The sequence below is a fragment of the Zootoca vivipara genome, chromosome 6 (assembly GCF_963506605.1).
Source record: "Zootoca vivipara chromosome 6, rZooViv1.1, whole genome shotgun sequence".
Taxonomy (NCBI): domain Eukaryota; kingdom Metazoa; phylum Chordata; class Lepidosauria; order Squamata; family Lacertidae; genus Zootoca; species Zootoca vivipara.
The window spans coordinates 68,757,108-68,769,941 of NC_083281.1; positions in this window are offsets into that span (position 1 = coordinate 68,757,108).

Below are 12,834 nucleotides of genomic sequence, written 5' to 3' on the forward strand. Positions count from 1 at the left end.
ACTTTGCAACTAAAACAAAACAAAACAAGGACAGGACAGAAAATTTCAAATATAAATAAAATGGAAGCCTACCAAAATAAACATTATTTTCCATCTTACTGTAGGCTTTGTTTCATTTTGAAAAATAAAATTTTATATTATGGTTTATAACGGTTTATATTTTGAATTCAATATATAGGCGGGTACCATCATCTTTTAAGTGCTTAGGACCTCTAAAGGCAGGTGCCAGTGGTGTTTGAGCTAGCCCTCTCCGTTGTGGCGCAGCTCTTCAGCCTGAGCTGCCCTCGGACTGCCCCTGCCTGCTTGCTTCTTGGCCGCCAGCCCCAGTGCGTCCTCTTGGGCACTTGACAGTTTCCAGGCAGCTGTTTCCAAGTCGCTGCAGAACCGTCGGCATCCTTGCTTTCCCCACGGGGGGCTGGAGTGCTCCCAAGAGAGTGCCAACACCTTTTATGAACACTTTTGTCAAAAGCGATATTGCTTACATATTGCTGGGAGAACTGATAGCACGAATCTAAGTGCTTGTCATATAAATTACATTTAGTGTTTCTGACAACGAACCTACAGTGTCTACATCGTGAGTAATAGAAAAACCATCTCCGAGGAACACGCACCGGTCATTATTCCGAGCTGAGAAATGTGAAGCTTATTTGTTTTTCCTACTTGGGGAACAACCAGAGTCAAAATAGCTGTGACCTTCCTCCTCCTCGGGGGGTCTTGACATTCTGATGGCCTCGTAGGTTTTTCAGCTATCTTGTTGCCCCCAAGATCGGGTCAGCTGTTTTATAGAAATGCACAGACCTTGCTCACAGGGAGAGTCACCACATTCCTCCCCCGATGTGGTTCCACCCGTACCAAATGGAAATTCAGTAGGTTCTCCGTAATAACGCCACCCCTGTCCCTAGCCCTATTGGAGTGAGTTGGCGGTGGCACAGCGAAAGCATTCTGTCTGCCACCACATGAGGTTTGAGATTACTGTGATCTACTGATGCACATTGTATGTCAGCAGATGCGTAGGTCTTTGCAACTTTGGGGCACCCCCCGACTTCACAGTGTAGGTTTAACAAACCTCTTCAGGGTCCCCTCACTTATTAGCCTGATTGTTTCACCCCACCCTACCCATCATTGCTTAGAGGGGTATTGGGGTGTTTGGTGCAATTCCCAGAGTGGTTTAACAGTCAGTGCCCTCTTCCCAGACAACTCTGGGAATTGTAGCTCATTTCCACCAACATCAACTTTGCATTATAGCCTAATTTGTACATCTGAGTGTTGTTGGAAGATCTCTTGTTTCTCTCACGGAGCTACCATTCCCAGAGTTCCCTGGAGAAGGGAGTTGATTGTTAAACTACTCTTGGAATGATGGGCCTCCTAACATCTCTCACCACCCTTCACAAACCACAGCTCCCAGAATTCTTTGGGTGAAAGGAGCCAAGGCTGTTTGAAGTGGTATCACAGTATTGTATGGTGAGGATGTGACCTTAGCCTCAACCTCTTCCTGCCCATCTAGTCAACTGGTTCTCCCTGCAGACACATGTCAGGAAGCTTCATAAAGTTGTGGCCTTTCACACCTGTCCCATGTAGGTTGTCTTACCATTCTGAGTTGGGGGAACAACTGCATCTCCATAGTGTAGGTGAAACTACATCAACTGAACTTCAACCTAGCAGCCTTCAGGATACAGGCAAAGGTGAGATGAAGGTTTCTCAACCCCTTTTCTCTCCAGCAAGTGATTATACCAACCATCTGTAACACAGACAAACCCTCTTTGTCAGGGGTGCAATCCAGGAGGATAGTATATTCCCCACTTTTGGGCTTGTAGCCAATTCTAGTTCTATTCAGAATAGACCCACTGAAATTAATGGACGTGATCAGGTCAGGTCCATTGATTTCTATGGGTCTGTGCTGACTATAACTCAGCAAAATACAACCCACAGATTTTGATCCTTCTTTGAGTAACATCTGCAGTATTTCTTGGCATCTCTGCATGGATGTGAATGTTGAGAGGTTGGGCATTAGCACAAAAAGGATGTACCGTGTACCAACAGAAATGTTGTCGAGGGGAGTTTTCGTGTATATAATTACTAGCTATAATATGATTCCACTAAAACAAGGTTTTGACTTCTCCTCTCCCATTATCTTGTATAATAGGTAATTTGCAAAGGAGGATTAAACAAGCACGTCTGTCTGTCTGTCTGTCTGTCTGTCTATCTACATCAGTATTAAAAGGTAAAGGGTCCCCTGACCATCAGGTCCAGTCATGTCTGACTCTGGGGTTGTGGCGCTCATCTCGCTCTATAGGCTGAAGGAGCCGGCGTTTGTCTGCAGACAGCTTCCGGGTCGTGTGGCCAGCATGGCAAAGCTGCTTCTGGCAAACCAGAGCAGCGCACGGAAACGCCGTTTACCTTCCCGCCGGAGCGGTACCTATTCATCTACTTGCACTTTGATATGCTTTCGAACTGCTAGGTTGGCAGGAGCTGGAACCGAGCAACAGGAGCTCACCCCTGTTGCAGGGATTTGAACCGCCGACCTTCTGATCAGCAAGCCCTAGACTCTGTGGTTTAACCCACAGCGCCACCTGGGTCCCCATCAGTATTACATGGTACTAATTGATGTTGTGGAGCTGCAAGGCTTCACAAGGGAACACTCCTTAATTCCACTCTCCATATTGGTAAACTTATAGATATAGATAGTGAAATCACTTGATGGATCATTTTCACAGGCTGTGCATGCTTTTGGTTGGTGTAGTTCACGCCGGTGGCATGCTTTGAAGAATGGATGCATGGAGTAGAGACAATTGGCATGGGGACTCTTCAATCAGGGTCTTCTATGTGGACAACTTCTATGCATACTTGTTTTGTCTGCACAATCATTTCATTTCATTTTATTCAATCTATTACATTTATATCCCAACTTTCCTCAAAGGAACTTAAGGTGGCACACATAGTTCTCCTACCCCACTCAGGCTGGACACTGGGAACCGTCTGGATAGCAAGGAGTGTTTAAGAAGGCTTAAGAACGTGAGAAAATAGGAAGAGCCAGATGGATCAGGCCAATGGCCCATCTAGCCCAGCATCCTGTTCTCACACATAGCCAGCTAAATGCATGTGGGGCACCTGCAAGCAGGACCCAAGTGCAACAGCCCCCTCCCCTCCTGTGGTTTCCAGCAACTGGCACTCAGAAGCGCTGCTGCCTCCAACTGTGGTGGCAGAGAATAACCATTGTGGCTAGTAGCCATTGATAGCTTTATCACCTGTGAATTTCCCAAGCTGTGAATATCACTAGGGGTGGAGGAAGGGGAGTGTGGTGGGTGCAGGCCACCCTGGGTGTCACCACTGAGGGGGGTGACAAAATCTTGGGCGGCACTCACCGTGGGGCCTGCAGCACACCCGAGAAATGCGTCTGTCCTGGGAGAGAGACGGTGGCTTGGGCATTCGCAGGCTCTGTGCTGCCCAGAGGGTCCACATCCTGTCTCCCCCCCAGCTATAGGGCGGCTGAGTGGGAGGAGGCAGGCAGTTTCTGGAAGAAGAAGAAGAAGAAGAAGAAGAAGAAGAAGAAGAAGAAGAAGAAGAAGAAGAAGAAGAAGAAGAAGAAGAGTTTGGATTTGATATCCCGCTTTATCACTACCTGAAGGAGTCTCAAAGCGGCTAACAATCTCCTTTCCCCTCCTACCCTAGAACAGACACCCTGTGAGGTGGGTGGGGCTGAGAGACTTCAGAGAAGTGTGACTAGCCCAAGGTCACCCAGCAGCTGCATGTAGAGGAGCAGAGACGCGAACCCGGTTCCCCAGATTACGAGTCTACTGCTCTTAACCACTACACCACACTGGAGGCCCCGCGGTGCACCTCGCCCCTATGGACAGCTTGCCCTGCACTTGCCCCACCCCATGGGCAGCGTGCCCCACCCCTGGGCGCACTGCCCCAGCTGCCCGAGTGGCTTCCTCCGCCGCTGCCTCTCGTGGGATCAAATTTCATAGTTTAGCTCTGCACTCTGGCAAAGCTTCCTTTTACATATCTGTCTTGAACCTTGCAATATTCAGCTTCATTGTACTTCCACAAATTCTAGTGTTCTGAGATAGGGAGAATTCTTTTTTCCTCTAGCCACTTACTCCAACCATGCACATTTTCTGTATTATTTTTTTTAACACTTCTTTCACTTCACCTTTTACTACCATTTCCTCTAAACTAAAAAGTCCCGAACACTGCAACCTTTCCTTTTGGGGGGGAGGTCATTCCCCTTGACCTTGCTGGTTGCCCTTTTCTGAACCTTTCCCAGCTCTGTGATCTTTTTGACCTGAGGCGATCAGAGCTGCTCCGTGGACTTGCTTCCCTTGCACAAGGGCCCTGCACAAGCAGAACATCATCTTTGGATTTAGTTGCACCTTTTCACACAATGGGTGGTATCCGTCCCCTTTGTGAGCATTAAGACTCCTATAAGCAGAAGGCACCCCTGGGATTGAATGCGGCTTTCGTTTCCTCTGCTCTGTTAACTCTTGCCTACTTACCATAATTGCATTCTGCTCCGTGCCAATATGAATATTTTTCTCTCCAAAGGAAAAAAAAAGAATGTTGCAGTTTAAATATGTATCTACTGTACCAGTGTTTCCTGGAAGGTCCCACTTTTTAAATTACATGAAAAACTTGACTGCGGAACTGTAATGAATGTAGTTGAGATAATAGTAGTTCGCCCCCCTGCCAAGGAGTTTATTATAGCGTGTCAAGTATAATGCTCTGTTTTCAGGTACTTTGATTAAGAGTAGGAAAGCCAAATTTATTTTAACGCAAACAACGGCTTTCTTCTGAATGGTTCGTGGTGAATTTTAATTATTGCTTTCACGACAAAAGATGAGACGTTTCAAGTTTTGACAATGGGTAATATTTGAGACATGGTAAGAGACGAATGTATGTGGATGGGGCAGAGTTCACCAGGCACTGTGGTTTGGAATAACACCATGTCTAACTTTACAGAAGGCAGTCCTCAGCAGGGCAGCCCTCTGTTTGAAGGAGGCATCTCTTTGAATGGCTGTGTCGGTACCAAGTCGGGTGTAAAGATAAAGAACAATGTTCTACCTGCCTCTGAATACCAGCTGCTAGGAAACAGGTGGGGAGAGTGTTGTTGCACTCAGATTCTGCATGTAGGCTTCCCATTAGGGCATCTAGCTAGCAACTGTGAAAATAGGATGCTGGACTAGATGGGCTGCTGGCCTGATCCAGCAAACATGTCCTTCGTAACCCTAAGACGGGATACCTGTAGGCACCTTGGAAGGTGTCCACCAGCAGATAAAACCTGGACAGCTGACTTGGGGAGACACACTGGTCACCTGGTCCCAGTCTCCCCCTCTACAGTGAATTTTATTTAAATTACAGGAGGTGCTTCCAAATTAGCACCTGTACAAAATAAATTAGCATATGCAGATTTTATGCAAATCCATGCCCTCTTTTTATCTTTTGTGGTGATGCATTTACCTTCCCCTTTTTAATGCAGTTTGTAAGTGGTCACCCTACATCATAGATATAAGATCACAAACCTTCACACTCCTTGATTGTTAATCTAGAGCAGGGCTGGTTCAATGTTGGCCAAACAACAGGTTGTGTCACCTAAAATAACATTTTTTCCTGGCCTGGTATCTCTGCCATATCATAACCCGTGTGGCTAAAATGCCACACTCAGTTTTGCTGCCCCAGGGAAAGCAGTAAATGGCATCCCGACCCCAAGTCAATGCTAGTTAAATGATTCCTTGCAACGGAGGCAGAATATTTCCTTTGTGCATCTCCCCCTCCTGAATAGGAAAAAAAATGGCAACAATAATAAATTAGATAACTCTTCTTCTGTTTCATGACACACAGACTCAGCTGCTTAAAGAATGAGTGAAAACTAATATTTTCTACAAAATGACTGCAAAACTGACATTGTTCCACCTGGTTTTGCCTCTAGCCACACCCACTGGGAATCTGGCAGGTTGCCTAGAAGGCAATGAGGCCTTCGGGCTGAAGAAGATTCCCCGCACCTTGATCCCCTACTTCTTGGTTACCAGATATGCTTCTCTGTCTCGAAGAGTAGAGGAAAGAAGCTAATAATGTGTCCATTGGAAGAGGAAGCTTCTCTGCTGCCGCTAAGCCATCTGTGTGGCTCACCTTTTGTCATAATTGTCCCGATGACAGAGTAACAAGGAGCAGATGGTTCTACTTACACAAACCCTCTGGAAACCAGATGGTTCAACCATCTGATATAACTAATGGCCACATTGTTAAGACGAGTTTTTATTAAAGTGGACTGTTACAGAGCTTCGACCTTAGCCAAACTTCTTTGTTTGTGTAGCTACTGTGCCTGGATAGGTCAAAAAATGCACAAGAAACACCTGCCCATCAGGTAGATGCTGCCCAAAAATGCTGGCTGCAAGGATTTGCTTTGCCAAGGCGACAAGAAGAGACGCAATCCCAAATTCTAGTGGGGAAGGAGGGCAGAACTGACTATTGCTTTTGTGAATTGGGCCAGTGCCAGGAACTGAATGGTCTCTCCCTGTTGGTTTGGGCTCCCTTGGTGATGGCTGATACTGGAGTCAATTGGAGGTGTGGCAGTGAGCAGGGTGGTTTTGACTCAAGTGGCAGCTTCTCACAATGAGGGAGGGCAGTGGCAACAATGGCAGCCAGCTCAGTGGTAGTCATGGAAGGGGAGGAGGTGGCAGTGGAGACAACTGTTGCCTGAATCCCACCCAGTCAGGACTCATTGGGGGCAATGGCATGGGAGGGGGGACAGCAGGGAAGGGTTGACAAAGAAGGCCTGGCATGCCAGCTGAGTTCATTCAGCAGTAGTGAGGGAGGAGCCATTTGCCAAGGGCGCAGTCCTGTTGGCTGAAGAGGTCTGAAAGAGACCTTGGGGTCTTAGTGGGCAACCCAGTGTGTGGCAGCCATGAAAAAGGCAAATTCCATGAGAGGGATCATCAGGAAAGGAATTGAAAATGAAGCAGCTCATATCCTAATGCCGTTATAATCTATGGTTATATATTCTATGGTGTGACCACATGTGGGATTCTATACAGTGGTACCTCGGGTTGCAGACCCGATCCGTTCCGGGGTGCCATTTGCACCCTGAAAAGTCCGCAACCCGAGCGGCGCTTTCACGCATGCCGGGAAGTGCTCTTCTGCGCATGCGAGCGGGGCGGAACCTGGAAGTAAACACTTCCTGGTCCACCGTGTCCGCAACCCGGAAAAACGCAACCCGCAGCGGACGCAACCCGAGGTATGACTGCATACACTTCTGGTTCCCTCACCTTGAAAAGGCTATTGGAAAAAAGATATTGGAAAAGGTTCAGAGAAGGGCAACCAAAATGATCAAGGGCAGGCAGTGACTTCCCTGTGAGGAATGGTTGCAGCATTTGGGACTCTTTAGTTTAGAGAAAAGACGAGTAAGAGGCAACATGATGGAAGTTTATAGAATTACGCACAGCTTTTCATTCTTCAGTTCAGTTCTTCACATTTCTACAGCAATCTGCATTTTTTTAAAAGAAAAAAAATCCTCATGAAAATTCATCAGTTTAGTACAAATTTATCCTAACAAATATATTCTTGTATAATGCATTTTTGTACGTTATCTTCAGCGATATATGCATTTTTAGGCACACTTTCCCCCACGTTGGGCAAAAGATTTCTGCATTGCAGGGGGTTGGACTAGATGAGTGTCATGGTCCCTTCCAAATCTACAATTCTATGATTCTATAATTATATGCACTTTTTGGAGAACTGCATCATGAATGTCAGAGAAGTGCAAATTTCAAAGGATAGCTGGGTTTCAATGGGCATTTGGGTTGGAGAAGCATCTCCGAGTACCAGTTGCTGGGAATCCCAACTGGGGAGAGCGCTGGAATGCTTAGACCCTGCTTGTGGGCTTCTGATAATTATATGGTTAGCCACCGTGAGAACAGCATGCTAGACTGAATGGGCTGAATGGGCTATTGGCCTAACCCAGCAGTGTTCTTCTTATGAAGGGGGGGGGGAGAGAAAAGCCACCACAAATACATGTAGGCTTTTAATCCTTATCCTCTTCATGTTGCTTTTGTGGGTTTCCCTCCCCAATATGAAAGAAGAGAAAAGAAAATAACTTTTAAGCCATAAACCTACCAGTGCAGACCTTTAATATCCAGGAAAGCGGAGAATATTCTCCACGCATCTACTTTGGTAAATTGCAGAGATGAAACGGCACAGGCTCCCAATGTGGGTACTGCCAGCGACCACTTAATATCATCTTTAAAGAATAAAAAAGAATAAAATGAATTATTCATTGTCCCATAAAATAAAACAACCCAAGTGTTATTCATAGCACTTAAATACTTAGCTTCCATAATCTTTTCCGATGTTCATGCTTCTTTTACTTATTAGTTAGGACGCGGGTGATATTACCCTAGATCTCTGGAGAAGTTAATTATGGGAGGGATTCACTCCCAGCCAAGCAGAGAAAAAGAATAAATACAAAGTTGCAGGGAGACTTTGCAAACGCCTTTCTCGAAAGGCTCTTTGCAATGAGAAAGGGTTGACATTTCCTCTGTTTTGGTCTCCCAAAAGTATTTTTCGCTCTGTGAAAATTAGAGCCCCATCCCGCCCCCCCAACAGATTTTCTGTTGCTTTATTAGAAGGGGGGGAATTCCTTTGCTTTTTGGGGGGGAGGGAGAAAATGGCACTTGCATACTTTACTGGGTTTCTTCAGGAAATGCAGCCAGCACAAAAGGAAGAAAGGTTGCTTGAATCACATAACTGAGTCCTGGAAAAGAGGAGGGAAGCTGCACTTTGGAATGGAAGAAAGCCTGTGGGGGAAGGGGAAACCATGCTGCAATTCTAGAAGCACTTACCCTGGAGTAAATTCCATTGAACTTAATGGGGCTTTATTCTGAGCAGAGGTCATTTTTCTGGTGGCAGTGGGCTCTCCTTCCTTGGAGATTTTTAAACAGAGGTTGGATTGCCATCTGTCAGGAATTATTTAGCAATGATTCCTGCACTGCCGGGGGATGGGGGGGACTACATTATCATTGGGGTCCCTTCAGTTGTGGACTTTGGGCTGTCAGATTCCAGTGGCGCCCTATGCGGCACTAAAAATCGGTGTCCCTCACCTCTCACGCTCCATTCCACATCACTCCATCCTGGTTCCTTCCAGGTCCGTAATTCTATGATTCACCACGATGATTTTGATTTTGAAATGATGCACAGGGAAACATCTCCTGGTGCCATATGAGGTTCCCGGCAACTTCTTTCTGGTCGTTGTTGTTTTTAAGTGTCAGGAGGTGGTGGAGGGAAATCACAGGATGGATTATCTTGTGTCGTTTGACCCCAAATGTTTATATCCTACCACTGCTTCCTCCACCCTCCCACTTCCTTTCGAAAGCTGCCTTCTAACTCATTTAGGCCACTGATCTTGTAGACAAGATTAATTCTGTTCCGCGGCAAAAAAAAAATCTATCCTGTTGACAAAAAATTTAGCCTAAGTCCAGGAGTGCCCCGTGAAACAAAATGAATTGTATCAACTCCATAACATGCACCCCCTTCCGACGCGTATAGACGCTCTGTCAACAAGATGGATGCTCTCACCGTTTGCAAGTATCTGTGCGGATGAAATGCATAATAACGTAATTACTTTGCCGACGAAATGCTAACTTGCTTTAATCATTTTCTTCGCTGCATAATGTACGGTGATTTAGTGAGTCAAAGGAACAAATTGTTTTATGGTCATAATGCAGGAGCACCCCCCCCCACTCTTCCTCTTTTCCCTTTGTAGAATGGAATTTGATGGGCAAATGATTTTTCAATTAAAATGTCTTTGCACAGACAAAATGGGCATGTTACTAACACTTCCTGATAACATCATGCCCGGATGAGAACCTAAAGGGCTGTCAGATACATTAACTCGAATCCTCAGCTGAAAGAGCACTCGTATTAAAAATGTGATTTGTTTTAGTCAAATTTGTAGCTGCCATTCCTTCGCAGGCGAGGACGGCTTTTATGCAGCCCCATTGACCTAATAATCAAAATTAGAATCTACAATAAAATGATCGTCGTCGGCATTTAGCTTCTTCCTGATCCTTAATTGACGAGCTCTTATTATTCGTTAATAACTCCTTGCACTTGAGTAATTATTTTTCAGCTATCTGTACCCCATTATCTTTATTAAAGCAATTACAAAGCTCGTGAAGGCCGGCATAAATCACTGCAATATAGCTGTCTTTGATAGTGAGATAGTGATCGAGGGAGTCACAATACAACACTTGGTCTAAGGATTCCTATTCCTGTTCAGCCAGCTACATTACAGGAATGATTAAGTGTGTGTGTGTGTGTGTGTGTGTGTGTGTGTGTGTGTGTGTATTTTTTGCATGCATATTCCCCCAATAAAATGCATTTTGAATGTTATTTTTCCACTAACATATATGCATAAGCATTCTTTTCGTACACATTACTTGGCTGGAGAACCGTATTGCAAGATTCAGAAAAGTGCTCATTTCTGAAGGATTATTTTGCTTATTACAGTCATACCTTGGTTTAAGTATGCCTCGGTTTGAGTATTTTCAGTTTAAATACTCCGCGGACCTGTCTGGAATGGATTATTCCACTTTCCATTACTTTCAATGGGAAAGTTCGCTTCAGGTTAAATACACTTCAGGTTAGGTACAGACTTCCGGAACCAACTGTTTGTGTTTGTAAACCGAAGTACCACTGTATTTTGAGGAAGTGTAAATTTGGCCACTTCACCTTTAAATGGGAATTGAATCAGTTTTCAGCCCTTTGTCACATGCTTGTGTATGGCACATGCCCATTCAATCACAACACAAAACCAGCACCTCAGCAGAAAGCGTGGCTCTATTTGAGGGGAAAAAAGAGTCCCCATCATCTCAGGTCAATTGCTACTTCTCTGCATGAATGCGTAGCCTTTCCATCTGACCACCCAAGATCCAACAGACGATTGTTCCCTCACCTACAAGCTGCTCATTTGCTTTGACCCCTCTGGAGGCCGGAAGTGCAAATGCCATCTGTCCACCCCCACCCTCCCCATGGCAATCATCCACGCATTCATTCATTGCCCAAGATGTTCCAGATTGCATCCTTTCCTCTACTCCAGCAACAGAACAAAGAAAGAATCAGAGTATGGGATTATTCTCTTTTTTTGGGGGGGGGGGAATGCTTCACAAGGCTCTCGTTTTAGTTAAATTGTAAAGCCCTCTGGCTTTTGTCTGCATTGGCTACATTTTAGCCCTCTGTGTTGGTACATGCAGCCTTGGCCTGTTCCAACAGTTGGTAGAGCTGAGCACCCTGAACCAGGGCAGATCTTTTTTCTCACGACGTACAAGCCCTTTGATGGCGACTGACCAGGAATGAGACCTTGAGGTCACAGTGGCTTGCTCAGTGCATGGCAGCTGCGAAAAAGGCAAATTATATGCCGAGGATCATTAGAGAACGAAATAAAACTGGCAGTGTGCCACTGAGCAGGAATTGCAATCGGAGACAGTTGTGCTCAGGTCTTTGCAGGTTTCACGACCGGAAGAGTCACTGCCCTGCTCCAGCACAGCTCTTCTTACATTCTTATGGAAAACGTTCATTGCGCCTACAATCCTGGCTCCAATTCAATGTTTTCCTAGACCCCATGAAAGCACGCTTCCCACTGAATTAGAAAAAGGAGTATATTTACACACCCAGCAAACGTTGTGTAAGAATGCACCCATTTTCTGAATGGGTGGCACCTCTAGCTTTATTTATTTATCTATACCACTTTTAAGGTGGGCCTCACCTGCTATTGATCTCCCTGCCTTCTTCCAGTGCCAACTATCACTGGTTCATTGCAATCCCACCTTGAAAAGTCATCTCTGGTTTGGCCCTCTGTTGGTGAAACGGCTGAATGCTTGAATTGTACCCAATGCATGGCAGAGACAGTGACCTGGTCCCAGTGTAGGCTGAAAGGAAGAAGAGTAATAAATCACACAGAGGCGCAGATGAGATAGGCAGCCCCTTCTGTGAGCTGTTAGTTTGAACTAGAACTTATCAAACCTATTTGACAACTTATGCCAACTTATTTGTGCTGAGTGCCAATAAGTCATCAGAAGTTACTAGCATAGCTGCCAAGTTCTCCCCTTTTTTAAGGGAAATTCCCTTATGCTGAATAGGCTTCCTCGCGAGAAAAGTGAAAACTTGGCAGCTATGGTTACTAGCCCTCAAATATGTACAAGCCCACGCATACCAATATAAGGACCCAGCTCATAATATAATGAACCTTCTAGATTTCAGGAGTGCATATTCTGGACTTGTCCAATTTCCAATACCTGCTGCTCTGTCGTGTGAAAAGGAGTTCCTGTTTTCATAGCAGGTGAAGCGTTGTGGAATCAGACATTTGACTATTTTCCTGTATCAAAATCTCCTTGCCAATAGAAAACTAGCATGTCAAGGAGAGGTGGTTTCTTCACATGCTAGGGATTTTTTTGTAACACATGCAGGGGGAGTTTTGTCGTTTTGCATTTCAGCAAGTCCCACCCCCACTCCCTGCAGTCTGAAATGGCACAGGTCCATAAAAATGATCTGCACATGTAAAGCACTTCCGAGAGGCAGTTCTAAACTGGGAAAAGCTGGGGGTTAGGGAGAAAGAATTGCGGGATGGGGCTTTATAACCCAGTGCCAGAAGAATCTCACAAGGGAACAGCCGGGAGATGGAAATTGTTGCTGTTTTGCCACACACAAACGCGGGGAGGTCTGTCAACTGTGCATTGAGTGCAATTTATTTACAGACACTTTGGGAGTAAATGGTACTCCTGGGGGTCTCCTCAGAGGTGTAGTTACCAGGCTACCTCAATTTCAACCCATCAATCTCTGAGCTCC